Source organism: Lissotriton vulgaris, chromosome 1_2 (genome assembly GCF_964263255.1).
Source record: "Lissotriton vulgaris chromosome 1_2, aLisVul1.2, whole genome shotgun sequence".
NCBI lineage: Eukaryota > Metazoa > Chordata > Amphibia > Caudata > Salamandridae > Lissotriton > Lissotriton vulgaris.
This window is the reverse complement of record NC_141686.1, coordinates 327156687-327184074: the sequence shown is the minus strand read 5'-3', so window position 1 is coordinate 327184074 and position 27388 is coordinate 327156687.

The window sequence follows — 27388 nt, the reverse complement described above, 5'->3', positions numbered from 1 at the left end:
CTTTTAAAATCCTTTGCATGTATGTATTTTCCTCAACTTACAGTTGCTCCACGTTCACATAGCCCCACACTTCAGACCCATACATTACTTTAGAACAGCCTATCGATCTATAAAGATTTAAAACCTGTTCCGGGGACCAACGACCCAGCCTACGGCCATAATTTGCTGTGGCGCCATTCGTGGAAATTAGTTTTGAGCATCGGTCCTCCACTAAGGATCTGAATTTTAGTGCACCATCGAACAATAACCCGAGATAAGAGAAAGACTTCACTTTTTCTAGTGTGTGGTTCCCTATCTTATATGAGAACCTATTACAATGTTTAGTACCAGCCAGCATCAAGAAGGACTTGCTCAAGTTTACCGACAGGTCCAAGGTCTCCATAAACTTTACAAAACCGTCAATTAAGCATTGCAGGCCCCTCGGAGTGCGGGCGAGCAAGACCGTGTCATCCGCATACAGGAGCACCGGGATCTGGCGTGGTCCTACTCTTGGGCAGTCCAAGTTTAAAGCCAGCAACGCCTGCTCTAGATTGTTAATATAGAGCAAAACCAGGAAGGGTGCTAGAATACAGCCTTGTCTCACTCCACTCGTGCAGGGAAATGGTGCAGTATTCCCCCCCTCCGTGTTATAACGAACCCTGGCTGTTGTGTCATGATGCAGCTCTCTCAAGATGTTAATCAGACCTGGGTCAATTCCCATGTCCCTCATCAGGCACCATAACTTTTTCCTATTTACATGATCAAAAGCTGCTGCTAGGTCCAGTGCAGACCAAATTGGAGAACGTTTCAACTTTTACTCAACATGAAAAAATACCTTCTTTCAGTCGTACCCCTGATATGTGCTTTTCAGTCCGAAATTCTATGAAATGTAAGCGTATTGTTCTGGCCCCCAGTCATTATTATAATGTGTTACTGCCCCCTGGATGGCTGCTTTCATGTGGTAACATATCGAGGTCCTATATTCCTGCAAACATTTCTGATGGTCCATGTGCTTTATCCCGATTAAGAATTCCAGTATTTTTTTCGACCTCTTTCATGCATTCCCGGACTGTACGTGAAGCACCCCCATTGACTGAAACATGTGATTCTGAACTTCACCTTTTGTACAAGACTGAATATATTAGTTTAGCTGCCTTCCTTGTAGGTATTCCTGGACTTTCGACTTATAATTCCCGAGCTATTAGCAAGCTAGCCTGCCTGATGGTCAAGTCTCTAAATCACACTTCAACTGTTTTATCTGAATTTCTTTTAGATGCGCAGGGTGAGCGTCATGTCATCTTGCAGAATAGAGCTGCCATTGACTACTTGCTTTTGAAGCATGATCATGGATGTTCTGACATTGAAGGGCTTTGCTGCTTTAATCTTTCGGACCATTCTAAGTACATCCAGCACCATATTAATGTATTACATGAAATACGACAGAATTTGGATCAAGGGTGGTTTGATTGGCTTTTTGGGTGGTTACCAAATTTGCATTTACTTCGTCCAATATTGGGTGGTTTATTTCTAATAGTTAGTTTCCTCATTGTTATTTGTTGTTTTATTCAATGTATCCCATCTCTTTTAGTTATGCTTCGTCCACGTGTTATGACTAGATCTGTTAGCTATGCTTCATATTATTCTATTGACTTACGTCCAACCTCATTCTCTTATACTTTCGATGGTGTTGTACATTGGTCAAGGGTGGAATGTAATGACTGAGATATCGGTTCTGATTGGCGTGGTTGTGACCTTTGTCCACCACCATCTCAGTATATGATGTAGTTTTGACTCTCATTCCACTCATTTGCAGAGCTTACCGATAGGCTTTGACAACTTTAAGCTGCTTTATACACTGTTTTTGATCTTTTTTAGAGGCCTGTACTCGAGCAACACCATGTTCTTCTCTCTCTCTCTATTTTGCTGAGCCTCTTTAGGTGAAGGGTAATGTTTTATGTTTGAGGTGTTATTCGCTAGCAGTGAACCAGAATGGACCGGTTCTTATCAGTGGAATGTGCTCTCTTCGTGCTGGAGACACAACAAATGCTTGGCCAGCTGCTGTTGTGTACCTGGTACGGGGCGGTACAGGAATCCTGTGAGAACAGTAAATCGGATCCTGAGCAAGAATTCTAAAAGTATAAGTAGACCAACCCAACATAGCATATGAGGTATGTAATGATTTTTCACCGAAAGGTGTTGCTCGTGCAGATGCGCGTTGTTCGTTGTAAGGCGTTTGTGATTCTCGCACCAGGGTGCGTTGCTCGCGCAAATTTGCGTTGTTCGTCATAAGGCGTTGTTGATTCACACCAGTGTGTGTTGCTCGTGCAGATGCACGTTGTTCGTCGGGAGACGTTGCTGATTCTCGCACCAGGGTGTGTTGCTTGCGTAGATTTGCGTTGTTAGTCGGGAGACGTTGCTATACATACCCTCAGAGCTATGATTTCTTTTATCTTTAGTAATTAGTTCCTTAGGTGAGTATACTGAAGTAAGGTGTCTTAAGAAAAGTCTGAGAAGAGACCTGGGTAAGTAATGGCTGCTTGTATAATCAGTCATTACACAACCGTAGCCTAAGGAAGTGACTTCAGCACAGGAAAGACCCAGTGATCCGGGACAGCCTCCAAACGCGGGTGTACAAAACTGAATTTTCATTACCACACAACTCCTCAACGGCACAGGTCCCGTTGGAATTTGGGCTGCAACAGCAACATCAATACAGAAGATATGCAACAATAAAAACTTGGTATAAAGTCTGGAGCAACCAAGAAAATGAGGTTAATAAGGCGCTCTGGAATGCATTACAAGATGACCCTCAGTCTACCTACACCGAGTTTTCACAATCATTTTTAAAGCTTGCCAACATGGCAGACCTATGGCAGTGGAACCTACCATTTAATTCTTTTTAACAAATTCTAAAGAAGGCCGCAAAGCAGCATTCATTAAAGGAGGACAAAGCCAGGCTAAGCAAGCGAGCCCATGCATGGATGGTCTTGCAATCGTATACATTTCACGGTCTGCCCTTGTCTCCTTATTTTAAAGACTAAGTTTTGAGCAATACGATTTTGGAATGCTGCCGTGTAACGCAGACCAGACGGGCTAGAAATATCAGGGACCAAAGTCATGAGCCTTTGTGGATCACTAACACTGGATTTGATTAATTTAATATGTATCTGCCCAGCCCAAAGGCTACACCATCGTAAACTGCTGAAGAAATTATTCAATGGAAGAGTCATTCTTGTAGAACAACAATATTAAAATGTCTCGATCTGAATGACCCACAGCTTACCTGTCATTTAATAAAAAATTAAAATAATTACGAGAAAGAATTAAAACATGGATAGTGGCTATCCTGTGTACCCTGTGTATTCATGACTCACAGATTAACTGTCATTCAGTAAAACCTTTTCCTCAAACAAGAGGAAATATCCTAAAATGGTTATGGGAGAAGTACGACGGCACCTTAGAGACTACGTCTCACGTCCTCTTTTCTGTTATCCTATGCATTGCTCACCCATTTATATTCTATACTTCCTAACTGAATGTTTATGGTACAGCTGCAACAAGAAACTTTTAAAACGCATATTTTAATGTACATTTTAATGGTGTTATATATTGAGATTTACTGATATATTCTTATGGTTTAAATTAACTAAACAATAAATATATTCTGATTCTGATTCATTGTAACTTGTAAATTTCCTGGGAAACAGATTGGAATTTAGGGATTCCTAGGAGAAGCATTTTACACCATCTGAAGCTTATTAAGGTGATTTTATTGCATATTTAATTATAGACCGTTACAGTAGTCCAATTTCAAAATGACCACGGTCACAATCATGTGTTTTTTAGGTGTTGGTTCAGATGAAGGTGAGAATTTTCCTAATCAGCCCAAGTAAGTAGAAGAAGGAGGAGACAATGGCGTTCACCTGGATACCAAAGTTCACTCCTAGGTTCTTTGCTTTAGACACAGGGATTGGCAGAGGGCCTAGTTCATCTGGCCATCAGGAAGGGGTCCAAGATGGAGAGAGGTTACCGAACAATACCACCTCAGTTTTACCTGAATTGAGCTTCGGGTAGGTTTGGCTCACCCGTGAACCGATTGCGAGCATGCAAACATGGAAACGGGAGGAGACATTGTTGTCGTTGTTGAAAGCTGACACCACTATTTGGGTGGTGTTAGAGTAAGATGTGAGGGCAAAGTCAAAGGTTTTAATCAGCGTGTCCAGTTCCGAGATATCGACATTAAATAAGGTCTTACTAAGCGAAGATCCCTGAGGGACCCTGCAAGGGATGGAGAAAGGGGAAGATTCATAGTTTTTTAAGGGCAACTGTTTGCAGTCTTCATAACAGAAAGGAAGTCAGTGAGGCCAAGGCCTTAGTCTTGACTCCTAGCCATATCCGTCGGACAACCAACAGCCCAGGACCCACAGTATCAAAGGATGCCGACAGATCAAGGAGAATAAGATAATGTTTTTTAGATAGACACCAATTGGTGCAGCGTAAGTTTAGTGCCTTATGCACTTGTGCGCTCTACACACATTATACACTCATAATATTAATCAATGTGCAATGTATTAATTTATTATCCGTAGGTGGCTTCATTTATATTAAGTAAGAGCCACACATAAATCTGAAATGTATCCCTTTGTGCATTGATGCTAACTGTACTTCTTTGGAATTCATTTTGATGCAAGTTAGCTTAATGTTTAACCAGGCCTGAGTAACAAGAATTTCCTTTTATTAAATGTCTTGCCAGTGCCTTGTTTTTGCTCTCCTCTGCGGGTGTTTTATCACATTCATTAACCCATTCGCTGCTAGACCTCCCTCAGTGCTGAGCCTTTTTTTGTTTTTTTGGGATGGTTAACGCTTAGGCCTCCATAACAATGTTTCACATATGCTATCCAGGCCAAATTTGCATCCTTTATTTCCAACGTCCTGGGTAATCTGAAGTTATGAAGGGTTTATGGATTCCCTTGTAGGGAAATGATACATTTGCCAAAATATAGAAATATTTGTTTTTCTGGATAAAATTGTAAAAAAGCGCAGCAGAAAAAAAGGGTCAGTTTTTTCTCCTGCAAATGGCGTCAACAAAAGTTGTGCTGTGCTAAAAACACCATCTTTCTAGCTTTCAAGAACAGGCAGACTGTTGTGCCATTTTACTGGGAGATTGCCCATTTTTCCTATGTTTTGTGCTTTCAGCCTCCTTCCAGTTTGTGGCGGAAATGGAATATAAACCCATAATGGATCCGAAAATGCTATACATTTCTGTAAACTAGAACACATTCAATATTCAGCAAGGAGCTATTTGTGTACATCCTACAAGGTCTGGATCTTTGGAGAACCTCCCCAGATATATTCTCCTGGCTCACCTCTTTTGATCACATTGCGCGCACCCTCTCAGATCATGCACCTGTGCATCTTGGGCTCCGGATACCGCATTCCCTTCGGCACGCCTTCTCCTGGCGGCTTCCCTCTGACGCGCTGCGAGATACTGTTTTTCGCGACGAGATTCAGACCACAATCACTTACTAGTTTGAGCTTAATGAGGGTCTGTGGACTCTCCCTTCACCTTCTTCGAAGGATTTCAAGGTTGTTATTCGCGGTGAATGCATCTCTAAACAATACGGGGTCCTACGCTCCATCCGCAGCACTCTAGATAAACTAGAATCGGAAATTAAAGCTCTGGACACTTCCCATGCACTTGACCCTGGTCCCGATATGCTTGCTTGTCTCCACGAGAAACACACTGAATTTGCAGAGAAGGCCAGCAGAGAGCTCTCGTTTCTTGGCAGGGAGGCCAAAGCGGGCCGCTTCGGCGAGGGCGATAGGGCCGATGAAACCTTGGCTTCTCGTCTCTGCCCTCCACGCGCTGCATCTTATATTAATGGGCTCCAGGATGGCAGCCCAGATTGTACCACCTCCCCTGAGGAAATCAAGTGGGTTTCATGGATTTTCTTCTCGGCATGAAAACTACCACCGGGAATTCCTCGACATGCCCTTTTCCAAAGAGGAAATACTTGCTGCCATAAATGGTATGCCGAGTGACAAGGCCCCTGGCCTTAATGGCTTGCCTGTCTCATTTTACAAGGCCTTTGCCTAGCTTCTAGTGCCGCATCTTGCTGCCATGTATAATGCATCTTTCGAGAGCGGCCAATTCCCTCCCTCGCTCCGTGTGGTAATGCTAACTCTTCTCCTCAAACCTAACAAAGCTCCAGAACGATGAGATTCTTATCGCCCTCTGTCCCTCATTAATACGGATAACAAAATTTTCCCCAAATCACTCGCTTCGCGTCTACTCCTTCTCATACCACTCATTGCCCGTCCGGACCAGTCCAGCTTTATCCCTGGCCGCGCGACCTCACATAATCTCTGGATAATCTTCTCAGTCCTCCACCAAATCAACCCAGTGCTCCCTGCAGTGGCTGCCCTGCTTGATACCACAAAGGCCTTTGATACTCTGGAATGGACCTTGCTTTTTAGGTCTCGCCTTGGCAACGCATGCGTTGCATGCGTTGTCTCAGCGAGACTCAAAGTAATCTGTATAGGGTCTTCAACTCTGTGTAATTTCTCCTTCCCTTTGTGATTGGTTTAAGTCTGGCATTGCTGTTGTCTTCTTGATTTCTGTTGGCTGTTGACCCAGTGGTAACTTGCGTGTAGTCCCGAAGCAGCTGTGCCTAACTACAGTTTTCCTCGTCTTCCTTGCACTTAATTGCTGCAGTGTGCCATCTGATTTTTACTGCTCCCAGACGGACATGGTTGGGGGGGGGTGGCCCTCCTCCTTTCCCTCCTCGCTTTGTTATTCAAGCAAATGCGTTACATAATAAAACCATGTCAAATTAGGGCAAAAACGTCAAGAATGCCTGAAGAAGGCTCCAAAGATGGGCAATCGGAGGTAGAGTGTTGGCCTTTTATTTATTTACAATTTGAATCCAAATTCCTGTATCTACAGCTGGCAGGTTCAATCACGCCTTGGCAGACGAGAGGAGAGAGCCTGGCAGTCAGGTGACTGATCCCAGCGCTGCCTAAAACAAAGGAGCCATCAAACATCTCTCGACTGGAAGAGATTTCTGCGGCTTTGGTGTTTAATTCCTTCCTCTGGAGCTTAAAACCGGAGCCCTTCTGAAGGCAGAAGGCCGTCTCCTCGGGTGACCCCCTTCATGCATAATGCATAAGGCAGACGGGATCAAGCAGGATTGAAGCTCTAATCTCCCATGCATCAGCCCTGTGTCTGGCTGTGGGGCGGATTGCTTTGGGGAGGTTGCCTGTATCAATAAGCAACAGGGCGAGCACCCCGAAGAAAAAGAAGCCTTTCTGAGCGCGCCCCTATCGTGACAGACTAGAGGGAACACCATTCGTCAAAAGGCCTGTTGTGTGTCTCTGTCCGTATTTTTATGCTCAAGTTGTCTCTGGGTCCCTACGATTCTTTGATTTTCAATGCCGCACTAGTTTCTCAAGACACTCGGCCACAGAAATGTTATGTTTCATGTTTTTGAGCTTCTGGCGCTCTCCAATCTCATCCTGTTTCTCAGTGTGTTGTCACACCTTGAAGTGGGCCGATCACGGCAAACACAAGAGGAAAACCTAACCTGAGCATTTCTTTGTGTATCTCTGCTCTGCACACAGTGCCCCCACACTTTCCCTAAGCCTCCCTGCACCTTGATAAGCTGTTTTATCTGGGAAGTTAGCTATAGATTCAGATTTTGTTGTTAGGATGAGTTGTTTAGCAATAAACCAAAGCCTATGAATTCTTGTATTGGATTGTGTTTCTATACATTGCTTTTATTGTAGGAAACCATCTTCCATCACATTTTAGTAAGGCAGCTCAGTGGATTACTGCACATGTAGCACACGTGCTCATAGCATGTATCTCACAGTGTTGAATTCTGGCTAGCTGATGAAGAATGTCATTCATAATACGTAAAAAACAACTCTATGACATGCACAATATATAAATGGTCTCTTATAAAAGAAAAGATGTTTTTTTATGGAAAGTTTTCACTGCATCATGTCGCCGCAATCCTTCTATATATTTTTACGATACTATTTCCTGCCCCCATCTGAAGTCTATCTCTGGTTGCAGGATTTAGCTCACTGAGCCATGTTGCACCCTATGTGTTCCGTTGGTTGGGTCACAAACTCTTTAAAGATGGCAGGAAAAAAAATGCAAAAAAAAAAAAACAACACACATTTTATGGAGGGTCTGAGGCAATTTTAAAGACCAACCTAGATACCTCACCCCAATTTACAGTACTTGAATACAAAAAGTATCCAAGGGTCTGCAGAGTTACTCCATACACTTGCAATAACTGCAGAAAAAGCACACCAAAGAGACACTCGCCGCGACTAATAAGAAAAAACGTGAAAAAATAAAATTAATGGATTCCCATCACTCACCAAATGGTGACATGCTTCATCATCTGGGTCTCTTCATTATAGTCACACTGGTGACTCTAAAGGCTACAACCCTGTCATAGTGAAGGGGAGCCCGAGGATGTTTTATTATGACACCTAGGTGATGAGACTCGTGGAGTGTGAGGGAACTAAGTGCAGTGAATAGGTGTAAAGTGAAGTTTAAAATTGAAATTATGAGAAACCACAAATGTATTATTGTTTCCCACAATTCAAATTAAAAACTATGCAATACAAGACAGTTTTACCAAATAGCTGTCTTCTAAATTCTTATCCTGTGGTCAACATGATTCAGCACAATCAGATAACGTTCTATCTAGTGCCTTCGTCAGGACCCACCTACATTTACTACTGCAATTTGTGAAACTAAACAAAAGAATAAAGTGATATTAAACCAAAATGCAATTAAGATGGTTGGAAACGATACAACCAAACCACCTCATTCGTAGGTATGTACAGATCTTCCTTTGCAATCACCCATTACATTGGATGGCGTCTGTAAGAAAAAATAGGTTAAAAATATAGACATGGCGTGCATCTTCCCAGGGTTAATCAACAGTTATTGCAGATGTATTCAATTAAAAAAAAGTGGTATACAACTATGCCAGCTTCCATTACCTGATAAGAGGTGAAAAGCTTATTGTTCTTACCTTGACCTGGCAAGGAAATTACCTCACCTCACCTGGCAATGGCTCTGGATAAAAGGAGAGGCCCGCTCTAGAAAGAAAAAAGACCATAGATGCATTGATCTATTATCTTTCATACCAACTATATCTATATTGCTGTGCTCATCTCTGCACATGTTCCTGCGTTGATCACACTCGAAAGGACTGATTATGCAGCTAGATAAATGGCCTTATCACTACATATCAACATACAAGATTGACAACTCATCTATATTGTTCATGTTGTATACAATATCAACCTTAATAACAAGCAGTGCGGCAACAGGGGTATTGATTCCAATCTCTACCTTGTGGCACAGTTAACTATTATCTTATCACCAGACCCTCATAGCAACAAAAGCCAACATATGACAATACAAACATTTGTTTCTGCTGTTGAAGGGCTGTAGTATTTTCATTTTAAACCGAACTTACTCTCTGGTAATTCAAACCTTCTTCGGTCATTTGGCATCAGTTGTCTAAAGAAATGCCACATAGACTATACCAGGCGTAGCTAGAAACCCTCTTAATTTAGTTCAATCCATTACTGCTATTTGTGCCACATAACTATATCAGGCGTAGCAAGAAACCCTCTCATTTTGAGAATAGATCCCTCTTAGGCCTTTGTTATGGCTGGATTTTCTGATTAGATGGGATCAGCCCCTAGGGGCCCCTCCAACCCAGCCAGAACGTAATCACATCCCTCCTCAGGACCATCTATCCAGGCACCTGGGTACCTACCTGAGGATGGGGAACTCACAATATACAAGCTCATATTATTAGAAACACCACTAAAGCTATAGGGATACTAAGAATACTCACTGATTACTAAGGATATCCATGCCCTACACCACACTCATACCTTATAGTCTCGCGGCCACTCAGACCCAGACAAATCTACCCTGGGGCAGATATGACACACAATCTGGCGTGTCTACACACGTGGGTCTGCAGCCCCAGTGCTCTCCTTTTTCCAAACGGTTTACAATCCGGCAAACCTCCACGTTGGTAATCACAATCAGTGCTCTCATTAACGCCACTTACCAATGACGACCACATTCCTATGAACACCTTCAGTTTTCTGTCTCTTCACTAAGGGTCTGCTACTACAATAATATTATGGGATAGCCGAATTACTTAGTGTCAACAATTCCCTAGCTCAAGGGCTCCCTGTTCTCCCTATTTATTCAGACTTGCCGGATCAGGGGCAGCATCTGTTCTGGCTGTAACATCTGACTAGGAGAAAAAGGTTACCTATGCTTTGGAACAGAAGACGCTGTTTACAGGATTATGGGAGGGTGTACTAACTTGGTCCCTTAGTTGCAGGTCTCCTCTCTCCCTAATTATTCACTATTACTTACCTGATCAGGGGTAGCATCTGTTCAAACAGTAATACTTGACTAGGAAAGGGGATTACCCTCACTGTATGGGGACAAAGATATACACACTATGTGATTGAGTTATTCCTTGATTTAAGCGCTCCTACTCCCTTCTGTTAGAAGACCGGCTAGCTTTATCATAAAAAAACTCTTACACACTAATTCACTAATTAATGGGGAAGTTTATTGTAACAATAATAAAGTACACATATACAAAACTATGGGGTCTCTATAACTAGCAGTAACTTTAACACACCGCTGAAAGAAAAGAATTAGACATACAATTTATCTGCGGGGTAACAGGAACTTTTAACACACCGCTGAAAGAGAAAAGATTAGACATACAGTAGCCTAGGGAATAAGAACAAGATTAAGGTGTAAGTGTAAAGGGGACTAGTTCAGACTACCTCACCTATTAGAAGGAAGATTTCTCTCTGCCTCTGGTGGGATTAGGGCTCTCTCTGTCTCTCCCTCCTTCACCACATCACCACGCCTCTGGTTCAATTGCTCCAGCTGACAGCCTTCTTTGATGCTCTCTGCACTGCTCTCTCTCCTCATCTTCAGCAATCGTCTGCCTTCTTTCTCCATTCAAGAACTGCACTCTATTATGCAGCTCCAGCAGACATCCTGTTCTCTCTCCAAGCTGAACTGAGCTCCAAGCTGAACTGCACACAAGCTGGAATGAACACTCCTCCTTTCCTGCAGCTCGCTAATATGGATTCCTCTCCCCTCATGGAAATTTCCACCAGAGGGCTGCCTCCTACCGAATTCCTGTGCCAGCACCCAGGCTTCCACGCAACCGCAGTGGCCATCTGCTTGTTACGTCTGGGCCCAAGAGAAAAACACATTCCTCGGATAAGAAGCAGTCCTAACCGGTCTTCCTCTAGCACACAAACAGCCTTACTGTAAACTTTACCTTTCCCCCTGAAGCCTCTCAGCTCCATCAAGATGGAGTCCCTCTAGTTCTAGGCCTGTAGACCTGAAAGGGATGAAATACCCCTTAGCTCTGTCAGAATACCTACATAAACCATACCAATGTGTCTACTATAAGCAAGTATGTCAAAGCCAATAGGCAATAGACAGGTTAGAGTCAAGAATAAGGGATCTATCATCATATTAAGCAGCTATCCTCTTCTAGGTCTGGAAGAAAGGGCTTAAAAGGGCCAACACAAGCTAAGAATACCTATCCTAGATGTGAGCAAGATTAAAGTCTATATCACTGCTAAATAGAGCCAAAACCCCTGCCATTACAGCCTTCCAAACTTGTTTTCACATAGGCTATCCGTGCCGAATTGGTGTCCTTCTTTGTCAACATCCTGGGAATTCTAATGAATAGCCAAACTATAGCTATATTTTGGTACAATGGTAAAAAAAAACACAGCAGAAAAAAGTGCTTAGTTTTCTCTTGCAAATGACATCAGCAAATATTTTGTGGTGCTAAAATCACGATCTTTCCAGCTTTCAGGAACAGGCAAACTTGTATATAAAAAACAACTTTTTACCAAAATGTCTTCTTTCTTACACACTGGCTTACATTTAGAAGGCAGAAACACAGAGAAAAAGAATAGGTAAAAACATACTGGTATTTTTCAAAGTTCCTAGCTGCGAATTCTGGGCTCCAGCTCAGCCGACGGCTAGGGAAACATAGAAACCCTGTACATTTTTTTAAATTTTTTGACATTAGACACCTGGGGCAATCCAGGATGGGGTGACTTGTGTGGCTCTCAATGGTTGGTTTTATCCAGAATCCCTTGCAAACCTCAAACCTTTACTTAAAAACACATTTTCCTCACATTTTTGAAATGGAAAGTTGTGGAATCTGTGGGGATCCACAGACTACTTTCCACCCAGCAGTCCCCTAAGTCTTCTGATACAAATGGTACTTTACTTGTGTGGGTAGACCTAGTGCCCGCAACATGAAAAAAAACCACAACATTGATACATAACATTTTTCCACTCAAGAATCATCTTCTCTTATCATCTGTGCTGACGATGTACAGATGTATTTGTGTATCGTCAGCACAGAGATCAAGAGAAGGCGATACATTTTCTAAATGAAGTCTCACATACAAAATTTAGAAAGAAGCCTGAAGTATTTTTCATTTACTGAACTGTGAACACCATGACTCTCCAAGGCACACTAAAAGCAATATGATGATGTGGATTTTATACATGTGTGTTTAGTAAAGTTCAAGTAATTTGTGCATTTAGTCTGTTTATTTGACAGACTAACTAACAATTGGTCCAGAGTCATTTAGTGCCAAATGCACTTGTGCGTTATATTCACGTTATGCGCTAATCATATTAATCAATGTATTCATTTATGAACAGTACGTGGCTTCACTTATCTTAAATAAGAGCCACACATATATCTGAAATGTATCAGTTGGTTTATTGATACTAACTGTACTTGCTTGGAATCCATTTTGATGCAAGTTAGCTGAACGTTTATCCAGGCCTGAGAAACAAGAATTTCACTTCAATAAGTGTGCTCCCAGTACCTCCTTTTTTCTCTCCTCTGCAGGTGCCTTATCATTGCATCCATTAACTACTAGGCATCCGCCCAGTGGGAAGCCTTTTTTTGGCTTTTAGGATTCGAGTTCAGGCCTCAATAAAATTTTTCACATAGGTGATGTAGGAAACTGGGTTTTGGTAGCAGTAGTCCCCTCACTTTTGTGCCTGGTTTTTGATGCAACTTTGACTGTAATGCACTGGGTCCCTGCTTACCAGGTTACCAGTGCCAGCGTTCTTTATATAAAATCAATAACTTTTTTTTCTATTTGGCACAACTTCAGTGCACCTTGTATCTTCCTACTTGATGGTACCCCTGGTACATAGGGCTTTGGCATTGAAGAGGCACACCAAGGGCTTCAGTATAAATGCTCCCACTGTAAGGTCTCCTCACCAAGGCCCTGCACTCTTCCATTGCAGACTACGTGCCTTGAGTGCAGACAAAATGGTGGAGTCGACATGGCATACATCTCCCAGTGCCATGCCAACAGACGCTACATGGGCTATAATAATAATAATAAAATCTTTATTCGGCTTATTCACAGTGGAAAAACCATAAAAGAGACAAGTGATATCATACATTACAAAAATACACAAGTTGCATAATATTTCATATAAAATTCATTTCACGGTTAAAAAAGAGTTAGCCAAAAGTGTGCAGGAAGCCGCTCAAAGTGGGCTTGACGAGGATTTTTAAAGGTTCTTTCTGTGTTTCATGATGCATTTTAAGAAACTACTAACAAAATAACAGACATTTTCCGTTTCCAGCATTTGCAGTCTTAAGAGGGCGGGTCTGCATTGTCTCAACCCCCAAGTTCTTAATATCGGTAGTAGCCAGATCTTTCTGTGGGCTTGATGGAATTTACAAAGCAGAATCACATGCTGATTGGACTGTGTTGATGAACCATCACATGGACAAGGGGGGAGTGTGGCATTCCAACAGTTTTGTGACGGAAAGGTGACCATTCTAAAAAAGGTGTTTAGCCTGAATCTTGTAATTAACATTCTTTCGTAAGTTGATGTTTGGAGTGTCAGGTACGGGTGAATGTCATAGGCTATTTGAATCATGTTTGCATGTATAACTGCCGTTTTTGATGAGTTGGAAGCGAGTCTTAAGGATTCCAGATGTCTTAATGCTTTCTGTTTGAGGTCTTTTTTCGAGATGTCTGTTATGGATACCGGATCCAGGTAATAGTTCTCAGAGCCTAGATCATTAAAAAAGTTTCTAACATATAGGAGCCACTTTATTTTTAAAGAGTTGTCCAAGTTCATTGAGTCTGCAATGATGGATTGTGTCAGTGCATTTATGTCTGACTTCCAAATGCGGCGCCACAACATCAGCGGATCTAGTTTAATTAGGTCCTCTATGTAAGGTATGCCTAGTTCTAGGTGCATTGCGTAGGTTGAGGTACCTTTGGGGGTGGCTAATAGGAATCTTAAAAAGGCGTTTTCTGCCTTCTGGATAGGGCTGGTGTCAGTGTAGCCCCAGACTCCCGCACCATATGTTGCGATTGCCTGGCATTTGGCGTTGTAAATCTTTAGTAGCTCCACTGGTGGCCTTTTACCTAGTCTCTGGGAAAAGGTTGTTAGGGCGGCAATTGACCTCTTGAATAAATGTGCCCTTGTGTTCACTGCTGGCTTCCAGCTAAGTTGGTCGTCTATCATGACCCCCAAGTAGGGATATTGAGGGGTGGCTTCAAGCTTTTGGTTATAGACCTGTATGGGTTTTATTCTTTTCTGGCCTCTACCAGCTGTCATTACGAACGTTTTCTTCACATTCACCATTAGGTCTAGATTGCCCATGAAGGTCGTGTACCTACTCACTGCTTTCTGGAGTTCGCGAGGTGTTCGTGCAAGGATAACAGCGTCATCCGCGTAGAGCAGGGCTGGAATCAGGCGGCGGTTTATGCGTGGGAGGTCCTGAGCCCCCCTCAACATCTCCCCCTCCAAACCATTGGTATAGAGTGAGAAGAGGAAGGGGGCCAGGACGCATCCCTGCCTGACTCCACGCCCTACGCCAAACGGCGACGTCAGCTCTCCATTTACGCCAAAGCGCACTCTGGCCGTTGCCCCGGTATAGAGCTCTCTTAAGAAGTCCAAGAGGGGTAGATCTACTCCCAATTGGGCTAGGACCTTCCACAGCTTTGCGTGCGAGACGCAGTCAAAAGCTGCGGATAGGTCGACAAAGACCATATAGATCTTAGTTGGAATGGCCTGGGTGTATTTGCCCATTATTAGGGTGAGGTTAAGGACCTGCTCTAGTGTGCCAAAGCCCTCTCGGAAGCCGAATTGGATGTCAGAAATTATGCCTTGATCCTCACTCCACTGCTGAAGACGCTCTAGAATCACTCTCCCCACTACTTTCCCAAGCGAATCCAGCAGTGAGATTGGCCGGTAGCATTTTACATCTTGGCGGTCCCCCTTTTTAAAAATGGGGACCATTATTGATTTGGTCCAAGAGGTTAGGATTCCCTCGTTTGCGGCCGCTGTACAGACTCTAGTTAGAATGGGGGCCCAGAGATCTAGGTTGCTTTTGAAGAAGTCCACTGGGACCCCATCGGGACCTGGTGCCTTGCCTGGTTTACTGTTCTGCAATGCCTCCAAGAGATCTGAAATGTCAAAAGGAACCAGGATGGGGTACTGGGCCTTTGGGGGTAGTGGGTCTGTTGGTGAGGTGTTTTTGAAGATCTCTGCGAAATGAGAGACCCATGTGTTTTCGTCGATGGCGACTTCTATTTTTGGGGTACCAGTTTCTGTGAGATAAGGAGTTCTAACTGTGCGCCAAAAAAGCTTGCTGTTTTTTGAGACTGCGCCTTTATGAAGGTCGTCCCATAGTTTTTGCTTAAGTTGGGCGGTTCTCGTCTTTCTTTCCCCTATATATTGACGCCTTAAAAGTTGAATCTGGGCTACATCTCGCGGTTTGTTATGGAGTGCAGATTTCAATTTTGTTAATGCAGCTGTGCAATTATGATTAAACCATTTTAGTTTTGTGGAACGGTTTGGTTTGGGTTTTGAGGTAAGAAGGTCCTTTATAGAATCTAAAATTAGTTTAAAGTTTATCAGGACTTCCTTGTGACTTGAAGCAAGGTCCAGGCATTTTACGATATTTGGGTAGGTCCGGGTTATTAATTTTTTCGTTATGTCTGAGGGATTAGTTTTTGCCCATTTAATTGTGAATCCGTTATGTTTACCAACCTGAATTTTGTTCTGTGTGAGGGTGGCCGCTATCTCCAGTTTATGGGAGGAGCTGGATGGCATAGATATCTTGATTGTTAAGGCTGAGTGATCACTGAGGGGATTGGCATTGACTCCGAAATCCTTAACTTTGTTCATCAGGGTTGGTGAAAGAAGTATAAAATCTACTGTGGTTTGATGACCTCTGCCCACATAAGTCGGAGTAAATTTGTTTGGGTCTGCTTCAGGATGGTTAACAATGTGCAGATCCAAGTCCGAAAGGACGGTGTTAATAGTGTTTCCCAGTTTGTTATGTGCAAAGTGCGGTAATGGTGCATCAAATTCATCCACTATCCCACAACACAATGGGTTGGTCGCTGTGCAGGGATGGAGATTAAAATCTCCTCCCCAGATTAGGTGGGTTGCCTCTTTGCCAGGTCTACAATGATGAGCTTGTTTTAATTTATCATGTAGGCTTGTGAGGAGAGTTATGAAGTTTTCTTCCGGTAGGTTATTATATAGATTAGTCAAGATGATTATTTCTTTATTCTCCAGGGTTAGTGAGAGGATTTGATGGTTAGCGTCCTGGGAGAGTGTAACCACTTTGTTAAGTGGGAGGGTATTTGCAATATAAATTATTAACCCGCCTTTCGGTCTGCCCATTAGGCTGGTTAATGCTGAAACAAAGTAGGTTTTATAACCTTGTAGGTGTAATTCTTCTAATGACCATGTCTCTTGGAGACAAATTATTTGATATGGATTTAGGAACTTCTGCGCAGATCCGTCCTCGATTTTATTTCGGAGGCCTGCGATGTTCCAATAAAGTACTGTGATTGGGGAAAGGTCATCATTTAATTCTTCTGTTAGGGTTATGGATTCCATGTTTCTGGGATCTAAGGGAATAGTCGAGGACTGTGGTGAGGGGAATACATGGAGCTCATTGGAGGGGGTATCTGTTAGTGGTCAGTCGACCATTTCTAGGCCACTGTACCTATTGTATAACGGGATGTCATGCCATGGGTCCCACCGGGATTGATCTCTGAATGAGGGCCATTGCATGTGGGGTCTTCTGTCTTCCCATCGTCCACCCTGGTGGCGTTGTCTTACTGTGTGCCAGGAAAAATCTGGCTCGTAGATGTTAGGGGGACCATGGTATCTAGAGTTTGGTCGATCGTCCTGCCTGGGGAATGGAACGGACCAGGGTGGCTCCTGCCCCTGGATAAGGCCGTCCACTTGCCTAAAAGGATAGAAGAAGGAGAGTGACTTGATCTTAATACCTCCATTTGAGGCGATATCTTCCCATGCGCAGACGTAGTCCGCTATGCGTGGGTCCTCAAAAGTCATCGTTATACAATCCCCGGGAATGGTTTTTCTGGTGCTACCCACCCATGGTACTCTGGCTACGGATCTAATTCTTCCGCGCCAGGTGGATGGAATCGGGCGGTTGGTCTGGAGCCAATGCTGGGCCTTATTTTTTAAGGACCAAACCGGTTCCGAGGTGAGATCTGTTAATTCAGGGACACCAGCCATAACCACCACGTACGGTGAGGCCTCAGGAGGGAAATCTGCTGGGAGTCTTGTGGGGCCAGGATTCTTTGCAGTATTTCTCTTGTGCCTGTCCGAAGGGGTTTTTGGTGGTGGGACCGGGGGGACTGATGTTTTTGTTGTTGATTTATTTACGTTTTTGCCAGGGGTTTAATTAGCAGAGCTGCTAGGAGCAACCGGCGTGGGGGCAGTTGTAGGTGCCGCACCTGGGGAAGTTAGTGTGATTATCTGATGCGAGTTATTAGTGGTACTCAGAGCAGCGGCGGTTTTTGGTGTTTTCGTCGCGTTTGAAGTATTATTATTAGCGGGCACATTAGGTGTTGTTATCCGGAGAGTCTTTTGTTGTGGGTTGGGCAAAGATGGATTAGCGTTAGCAGTATTAGTAATGGTTGATTTTTTAGTATTGGTACCTCCTGCTTTTTGTGGGCATGGTAGGAGAGTTGAGTGTTGGATTTTTAGGAGTTTTGAGATTTGTGACTCTAAAGTTACTAATCGCTGTTCTAAGGGTTGTAATGCTAGTTTAACTATGCTGGCTATGTTGGTGAGTGTTAGTTCCTGGGCCTCCATGACACTCAAGTCCACTTGGGCTTGTGTGAGAGAGGGAGGATCCAGGACTTTCGGGATAGATGTTTCCTTCTCTGATTGATGAACTGACGCTAGGATCTCTATTTGAACTAACCTGTCATCTCGATTTTGTGGGATGCTAGGTGGCTGCGCCAGGTTATTTGGTGTGATGGAGTTTGTGGGCGCCCTTTTCTTACTAATAGCTCCCTCCCTCCTACCCCTTTCTATTCTTTTGTCTGTAGAGGAAATTTGTGGGGATGTTGTCGGGAGTAGATCCGGTGTTTTTTCGAGATCAAAGCTGAGCTGTGAGTCCGCAAGCTGGGATACTGATAAGTCTACAGTGTTTGGCAAGCTGCGTCTCTCTCGTATTGGTGCTACCTCAGCGTTTGAAGCTCCTACAGCTGGGGATCTGGCTTCCGCCAAGATACCCAGTGAGGATCTTTTGGCGAATGCCAGATCTAAGGAGACCCTTTCTTCCATCATTGAAATACTTTGATCTATGAAGGTATTAGCCTTCGTGAGGAAGTCGTCCATAGGGCCAAGCAATTTACCCACTGAGCTAGGGGCTTTGGTTTTAGTTTTGGATCCTCTCGTGAGAACCATTATTGTTCTTATTTGGCTGTGAATCGGAGGAGGTTAGTAGAGCAGAGAAATGGGAAGTATCCAGATGGGAATATCAGATAGGTGGCCCAGTCCAGTCTCTACCAGCCTCTAACGGCCTCAAACGGCCCGCTCTTTGCCCGGTCTTCGCCCCGGGCTGCGACCCGCGCGCGACCCGCGGCGCGTTAGAGGCTGGCTGCTTAATGGGGAAGTTGAAAGGGCGTGGCCGCCGGGGGAAGAGGCGCCGGCTGCAAGGAGCGGTGGTTTCTGGGCCTCGCAGTCCCCCGGTAAGCTTTTCCAGGACACAGCCTATCAGTTGATGCACTACAACCTGGGCGGGTCGCGCTGAGAGCGGGTTGACTTACCGCCGATTGCAGTAACGCTCCCACCAGCCAACCTCTGCCACAGGGAATGCGCTGCGTTGCGTGGGCAAAGGGCGAATCCTCAGATGAGACAATGAGCAGGTCAGTGAGCGGCACCCGCGCAGCGGGTGTCGCGAAAAGTTATATGGACACAGGCCAGTTAGATGGGCGTGGCCGCCGGGGGAAGAGGCGCCGGCTGCAAGGAGCGGTGGTTTCTGGGCCTCGCAGTCCCCCGGTAGGCTTTTCCAGGACACAGCCTATCAGTTGATGCACTACAACCTGGGCGGGTCGCGCTGAGAGCGGGTTGACTTACCGCCGATTGCAGTAACGCTCCCACCAGCCAACCTCTGCCACAGGGAATGCGCTGCGTTGCGTGGGCAAAGGGCGAATCCTCAGATGAGACAATGAGCAGGTCAATGAGCGGCACCCGCGCAGTGGGTGTCGCGAAAAGTTATATGGACACAGGCCAGTTAGATGGGCGTGGCCGCCGGGGGAAGAGGCGCCGGCTGCAAGGAGCGGTGGTTTCTGGGCCTCGCAGTCCCCCGGTAGGCTTTTCCAGGACACAGCCTATCAGTTGATGCACTACAACCTGGGCGGGTCGCGCTGAGAGCGGGTTGACTTACCGCCGATTGCAGTAACGCTCCCACCAGCCAACCTCTGCCACAGGGAATGCGCTGCGTTGCGTGGGCAAAGGGCGAATCCTCAGATGAGACAATGAGCAGGTCAGTGAGCGGCACCCGCGCAGCGGGTGTCGCGAAAAGTTATATGGACACAGGCCAGTTAGATGGGCGTGGCCGCCGGGGGAAGAGGCGCCGGCTGCAAGGAGCGGTGGTTTCTGGGCCTCGCAGTCCCCCGGTAGGCTTTTCCAGGACACAGCCTATCAGTTGATGCACTACAACCTGGGCGGGTCGCGCTGAGAGCGGGTTGACTTACCGCCGATTGCAGTAACGCTCCCACCAGCCAACCTCTGCCACAGGGAATGCGCTGCGTTGCGTGGGCAAAGGGCGAATCCTCAGATGAGACAATGAGCAGGTCAGTGAGCGGCACCCGCGCAGCGGGTGTCGCGAAAAGTTATATGGACACAGGCCAGTTAGATGGGCGTGGCCGCCGGGGGAAGAGGCGCCGGCTGCAAGGAGCGGTGGTTTCTGGGCCTCGCAGTCCCCCGGTAGGCTTTTCCAGGACACAGCCTATCAGTTGATGCACTACAACCTGGGCGGGTCGCGCTGAGAGCGGATTGACTTACCGCCGATTGCAGTAACGCTCCCACCAGCCAACCTCTGCCACGGGGAATGCGCTGCGTTGCGTGGGCAAAGGGCGAATCCTCAGATGAGACAATGAGCAGGTCAGTGAGCGGCACCCGCGCAGTGGGTGTCGCGAAAAGTTATATGGACACAGGCCAGTTAGATGGGCGTGGCCGCCGGGGGAAGAGGCGCCGGCTGCAAGGAGCGGTGGTTTCTGGGCCTCGCAGTCCCCCGGTAGGCTTTTCCAGGACACAGCCTATCAGTTGATGCACTACAACCTGGGCGGGTCGCGCTGAGAGCGGGTTGACTTACCGCCGATTGCAGTAACGCTCCCACCAGCCAACCTCTGCCACAGGGAATGCGCTGCGTTGCGTGGGCTAAGGGCGAATCCTCAGATGAGACAATGAGCAGGTCAGTGAGCGGCACCCGCGCAGCGGGTGTCGCGAAAAGTTATATGGACACAGGCCAGTTAGATGGGCGTGGCCGCCGGGGGAAGAGGCGCCGGCTGCAAGGAGCGGTGGTTTCTGGGCCTCGCAGTCCCCCGGTAGGCTTTTCCAGGACACAGCCTATCAGTTGATGCACTACAACCTGGGCGGGTCGCGCTGAGAGCGGGTTGACTTACCGCCGATTGCAGTAACGCTCCCACCAGCCAACCTCTGCCACAGGGAATGCGCTGCGTTGCGTGGGCAAAGGGCGAATCCTCAGATGAGACAATGAGCAGGTCAGTGAGCGGCACCTGGGATATAGATAAGATACCCCTATTGCAGGCCTTAGCCCTAATACAGAGAGCACTATATCCAGTGAGGACATATCTGCATAAGCAGATATACCCCTGTAATATCCACATCAATTCCTGGATATTGTAAATAAACATGGAAGCCATTGTGAGTGCATGGGCTGGACACTCATCAAGACGAGTTCCGCAGCTCCATGATAACTGCACTGAATTATGTGATGTTTGGTGCCAAACATCTTGTTGTGCTGCACTGATTCCAGTACCAGATTTATAAAATTTTGCGTGAACAGGACACCTTAGAGGGGTCCGCTGAAACTTACCTACCCACTAGTGTGCGCCTGACTAGTTCCCACCCAGCCTACCATCTCTAGATATATTGCTGACCCCTTGAGGTGTGAGTCTTGTGTTCTTGTGGGTCAGAAACCAAGCCTGCTCTGGGCAAAGGTGCTTCACACCTCCCCTCTGCAGGTAAAGCATAGTCGGGCGGCGAGCCTTAAAGGCTTCCGTTCCTCTGTTATGCAACCCCTTGCAACTCCAGCTAGTGGAGTTGCCTGCCCCCTGTCCATGCCCGATTTTTTTGGTGGCAAGAAAGGCTGGAAAAATTGTGAGAACAAGAGGTGTGTCCACTTCCAGTCGGTGCCACCCCTAAGGTGCTCTGAACTGAAATGGACCCCCGATTTCACTTCCCTCCACCTTGAGTTGAGGGCAAATAGGCAACCAGGATCATGGGTATGCCCACCCTCCATGCGTGGTGAACATTTAAAGAGTGTAGTCACCCTTAAGATAAGCTGCCCACTGGCTACTACCTGGCACTCCCTTTGAACACTCCTATATGTAGTATTTAGGTGGCTCCCCCGAGCCCTGAACTTCAGTTCCTGATCACCTAAGTGGAGCCAGACACCATGGAGTCGCACCAGCAGAGAAGACTGCAGAATACCACTGACTTGGCCCCAGCCCTACTAGCTTGTCTGCAGCCCTCAACGATCCTGCACCAAAAGAAGACTCGTCCTACAGCCCAGCATCTTCCAAAGCCTTGTGAGAACTACCTGCCTTCGATAAAGAACAATATCTCCGCAGACCAGAAGACCTGCAATGCAACCATCTTCAAAGACTCTATGACCTGAAGAACCGCAAAACCCTCCTCAAGGTTCCACCTCTGCACCCGATGCCTCCGGCCCGAGTCCAAGTGACCCACCGGTCTCAGTGAGGTTCTCCAGTGCTCCAGAGCCCGAGTCCACTGTGGGTTGACCCCTTCCGGACTCCTCGATGTCACCTGCAGCCTCTGCACCAAGACCCCCTCAACCACGATCTGCTACGGTAGGTTGTATCAAATGCCTAAAGACACCCCAGCGCCCATCAGCCCCAGGTCTTGGTGAAAAAGACCAAAAGTATCTATACATCCCTGAGAATCGCAACATACCTTTACAGTTATTGGTTTCTTCTGACCGGCCTTCTGGGCTGAACGTGCAGACCTTTTCCTAATTGGCCTTTCTCCTTTGCTTAACACTGGGGACCCGACGCTGTGTTGGCACCTTGGACCCGGGCGACCCAATGCCACCAGTGGTGTAGTGTTGGTGCTGCTTTGGATCCCATCCAGTGCTTTCTTCAACCACTGGAGACAGGCCCCCCCAAAGTGCTGCTACTTACCTGTGAGCAGCCTCTGTCCAATTGCCTAATTCTTCATTGAGTTGTATAGGGCGCCCAACATCATATTTGCACTCTGCACCCGGTCGCCCCTGTGCCATTGGTGGTGTAGTGTTGTTGCTGAACTGAACCTTGCCCAATACTGACCTTAACTCCCACAGACTGGTCTTGTAAGTCCATGCTACCTATATGTATGCTGAGTGTTTTCTTCCTTCCCTAGGTTAACATTGCAAAGTCTGAAAATTGCATTAAATGTCCACTTTGTATATTGAAAAGTATTTTATTGCAAAACGTATTTACCTAAGATGAAGTTTTGTGGTTCTGTAAAAAATATATATATATATAACCAAGTATTACTTTTTATGAATTAGCCTTGGAATTAGTAATTGAGTGAATGTCTCATTTATTGCCACTGTGTGTACAACAAATGATTAAAACTACCCCTGATAAGCCTAACTGCTCCTCCACACTACCACCAAAGAGAGCATTAGTATTATCTGCTTTAGCCTCTGTTGAGCCTCTGGGAATCCACTGGACTCTCTGCACACTATGCCTATATTGTATATAGAGAGACAGCTTCCGACACTGGTGGCGCAGCAGGAATGCATCCAAAAATTGTCTTTAATGAAATTGCATTTTTGCAAATTGACTATTTTTAAAAATGTTAATATATATGTCAGGGCCCAGATTAGATTCCTTTTAGTACGACTGTTTTAAAAGTCCAGTGTTAATTGTAGGTAGGAAACCAGTGTTGTTAGGTTCTTTTTCCTCTTCAAAATGGTTCTCAACCTAGTAAACCATATTGAGTACGGGAAGCAGTACCTCAGAGGAGCTGGTACAGGTGAATGAACTCGACCTCACACCTTACCTGGTTGTAAACATGAAACAGCTTGGAGGCTTGTGGAAAATCTTTGGCCTCAAGACTGTGTGAAACCCTACCAAATCCCAGCTCCAGGAGCTTTTGGCAGAGTATGACAAAGAGTGTCCAGACGAAGACTCTGATTCCACGGTGGATCAACAGACAGTAAACGGAAGTGATGGACAACACCACAAGGCAGTGAAACACTTTCAGATGAAGAGCTTGTTCTGGAAAGACTAGTAAGGAGGGCAACTATAGAAGGACAACTGCTAGCTCTAGAGCGAGAGAGAACAGAGTTGTGCCTAGAGCCCATCTCTGTTGGGAGCACGATAATAACTAGGGAGTAAGTAGATTCTTTTGACCTTAAAATCCCCAAAGGGATTATTCCAAAATTCTTTGAGGGTAATGATATCACCAAGAGGTTCATTGATTTTGAGAGGGCCTTTCTTAGCAGACAGGTCCACAGTAGTTTTTGGTGTGCTATCCTGCGGAGAATGCTCTCAGGAAGGGCAGGGTTAGACTCCTAACACTGAATGAGCAAAAGGCTGAATCAGATGATCCCACGAAGGGTATCCTGTTAGAGGCCTTTGGATTCACCACCGAAGAGTAGAGAATGCAGTTCAGGGAGGCTTGAAAAACCCAGAGCCAGGACTTGGTGGATTTTGTATTCCAGCAAGTTGGTTAGCTGGGAACAATGTGCATGACTTTGAATGGCTTTATAATTTGATAATGAAGGAGCATCTTTTAAGTATTTGTTACCAAGAAAAGTTGCATCCATTCATAGTAGACCTGGTGCCAATCTCTCCCCAAGAGTTGGGGAAAAAGGCTGATCATTGGGTTAGAACCAGAGTGCCCAAAACTAGATATAGTGGGGGTGACCAAAGAAGGAGACCAATAAGATCCCCCCAGAAGAAACAGAGGATCACTCTAAAAAAAAAAGTAAGGAGTCCCCTTCTTAGATTAGGCCAATTGCTAAGTGTATAACACCATGTATAAGTTAGCATTCACTTCACCATTTTCTGTTCTCCTCCATTCTGTATGATGATAAAAACAAACTATTTTGCTTGCTCCCAGAAATGGCCTTTGCTAAGTTTAGTTTGTGCAATAATGAACAGTAAGTGCTAGCACATAGCTTTGCCACTAGATAGAGGACCTCTTCCACCTGTCTGGTGTTTTGATCGTAGCACAGGGTGAAACAGCCTGCGACTGGGCCGAGTTGTGCAAGATATGGGAGCAAAAACCTTTTTTGTGTGTCTTTCACTGTTCAGCTGCAGCTGCCTGGAAAATTCCATTGTGGGCGTGTTCTTGACTAAACATTACATGTATAATGTATCCATACTTGTGATTGTTCAGTTCCCTCTATAGCACTCTTTTGTGACTGTACAGACAGCTCCCCGCTCTGAGCATATCTGAATAAACCATTATTGGTATATATTCTCCACTGTCACACCGACTCTTCATTTGGTAAGGAAGGCTGAGAGGTGGTCAGGACCAATGTGTCACTCAGGACAGTTTCCCAATGTGTTATATGTGATTTTCTTGTACTGTTGTACTGTTTTGCAGTCATGGTTGCTCGTATGCAGTTCTACTGTTTGTGCTGCACAGTCCTCTGGTCATGTGGTTTTCATCTGGGTGTCCCAACATTGGTCAGCTGTGGGTGATGGATGAGTGGTATGTGTGTTTGCTGAGGTACTTCTTCCCTTTCTGAGTGTGATGTTGTCTTTGTGCTATGGTGATTGGTGTTGAGTGTGTTCATGATGTGGCACTCATGTCTGTGTGGAATTGTTATGTTTTGTGTGCACATATTGCTTGTCGTGCATGTTGTGATTTGAGTGTATGCTGCCTTGTCCTTGCCTGGTGTGCATCCACTGATGTCCAGCTTTGTTTGTAATGTGATGAATTGGCCTGTGCATCTGTTGTGTGCTTGATGTGGATGTGTGCAGCGTTTGGCCTGTGTTGTCTCTTGCAGTTGACAGATGCTCTGTGTGTGATATTCTATCTGCGTGTCATTGTGTGCTTCACACCTCCCCTCTGCAGGTAAAGCATAGTCGGGCGGCGAGCCTTAAAGGCTTCCGTTCCTCTGTTATGCGACCCCTTGCAACTCCAGCTAGTGGAGTTGCCTGCCCCCTGTCCATGCCCGATTTTTTTGGTGGCAAGAAAGGCTGGAAAAATTGTGAGAACAAGAGGTGTGTCCACTTCCAGTCGGTGCCACCCCTAAGGTGCTCTGAACTGAAATGGACCCCCGATTTCACTTCCCTCCACCTTGAGTTGAGGGCAAATAGGCAACCAGGATCATGGGTATGCCCACCCTCCATGCGTGGTGAACATTTAAAGAGTGTAGTCACCCTTAAGATAAGCTGCCCACTGGCTACTACCTGGCACTCCCTTTGAACACTCCTATATGTAGTATTTAGGTGGCCCCCCGAGCCCTGAACTTCAGTTCCTGATCACCTAAGTGGAGCCAGACACCATGGAGTCGCACCAGCAGAGAAGACTGCAGAATACCACTGACTTGGCCCCAGCCCTACTAGCTTGTCTGCAGCCCTCAACGATCCTGCACCAAAAGACGACTCGTCCTACAGCCCAGCATCTTCCAAAGCCTTGTGAGAACTACCTGCCTTCGATAAAGAACAATATCTCCGCAGACCAGAAGACCTGTTCAAATGCAACCATCTTCAAAGACTCTATGACCTGAAGAACCGCAAAACCCTCCTCAAGGTTCCACCTCTGCACCCGATGCCTCCGGCCCGAGTCCAAGTGACCCACCGGTCTCAGTGAGGTTCTCCAGTGCTCCAGAGCCCGAGTCCACTGTGGGTTGACCCCTTCCGGACTCCTCGATGTCACCTGCAGCCTCTGCACCAAGACCCCCTCAACCACGAGCTGCTACGGTAGGATGTATCAAATGCCTAAAGACACCCCAGCGCCCATCAGCCCCAGGTCTTGGTGAAAAAGACCAAAAGTATCTATACATCCCTGAGAATCGCAACATACCTTTACAGTTATTGGTTTCTTCTGACCGGCCTTCTGGGCTGAACGTGCAGACCTTTTCCTAATTGGCCTTTCTCCTTTGCTTAACACTGGGGACCCGACGCAGTGTTGCCACCTGGCACCAGGGCGACCATATGCCACCAGTGGTGTAGTGTTGGTGCTGCTTTGGATCCCATCCAGTGCTTTCTTCAACCACTGGAGACAGGCCCCCCCAAAGTGCTGCTACTTACCTGTCAGCAGCCTCTGTCCAATTGCCTAATTCTTCATTGAGTTGTATAGGGCGCCCAACATCATATTTGCACTCTGCACCCGGTCGCCCCTGTGCCATTGGTGGCGTAGTGTTGTTGCTGAACTGAACCTTGCCCAATACTGACCTTAACTCCCACAGACTGGTCTTGTAAGTCCATGCTACCTATATGTATGCTGAGTGTTTTCTTCCTTCCCTAGGTTAACATTGCAAAGTCTGAAAATTGCATTAAATGTCCACTTTGTATATTGAAAAGTATTTTATTGCAAAACGTATTTACCTAAGATGAAGTTTTGTGGTTCTGTAAAAAAAATATATATATATATATATAACCAAGTATTACTTTTTATGAATTAGCCTTGGAATTAGTAATTGAGTGAATGTCTCATTTATTGCCACTGTGTGTACAACAAATGATTAAAACTACCCCTGATAAGCCTAACTGCTCCTCCACACTACCACCAAAGAGAGCATTAGTATTATCTGCT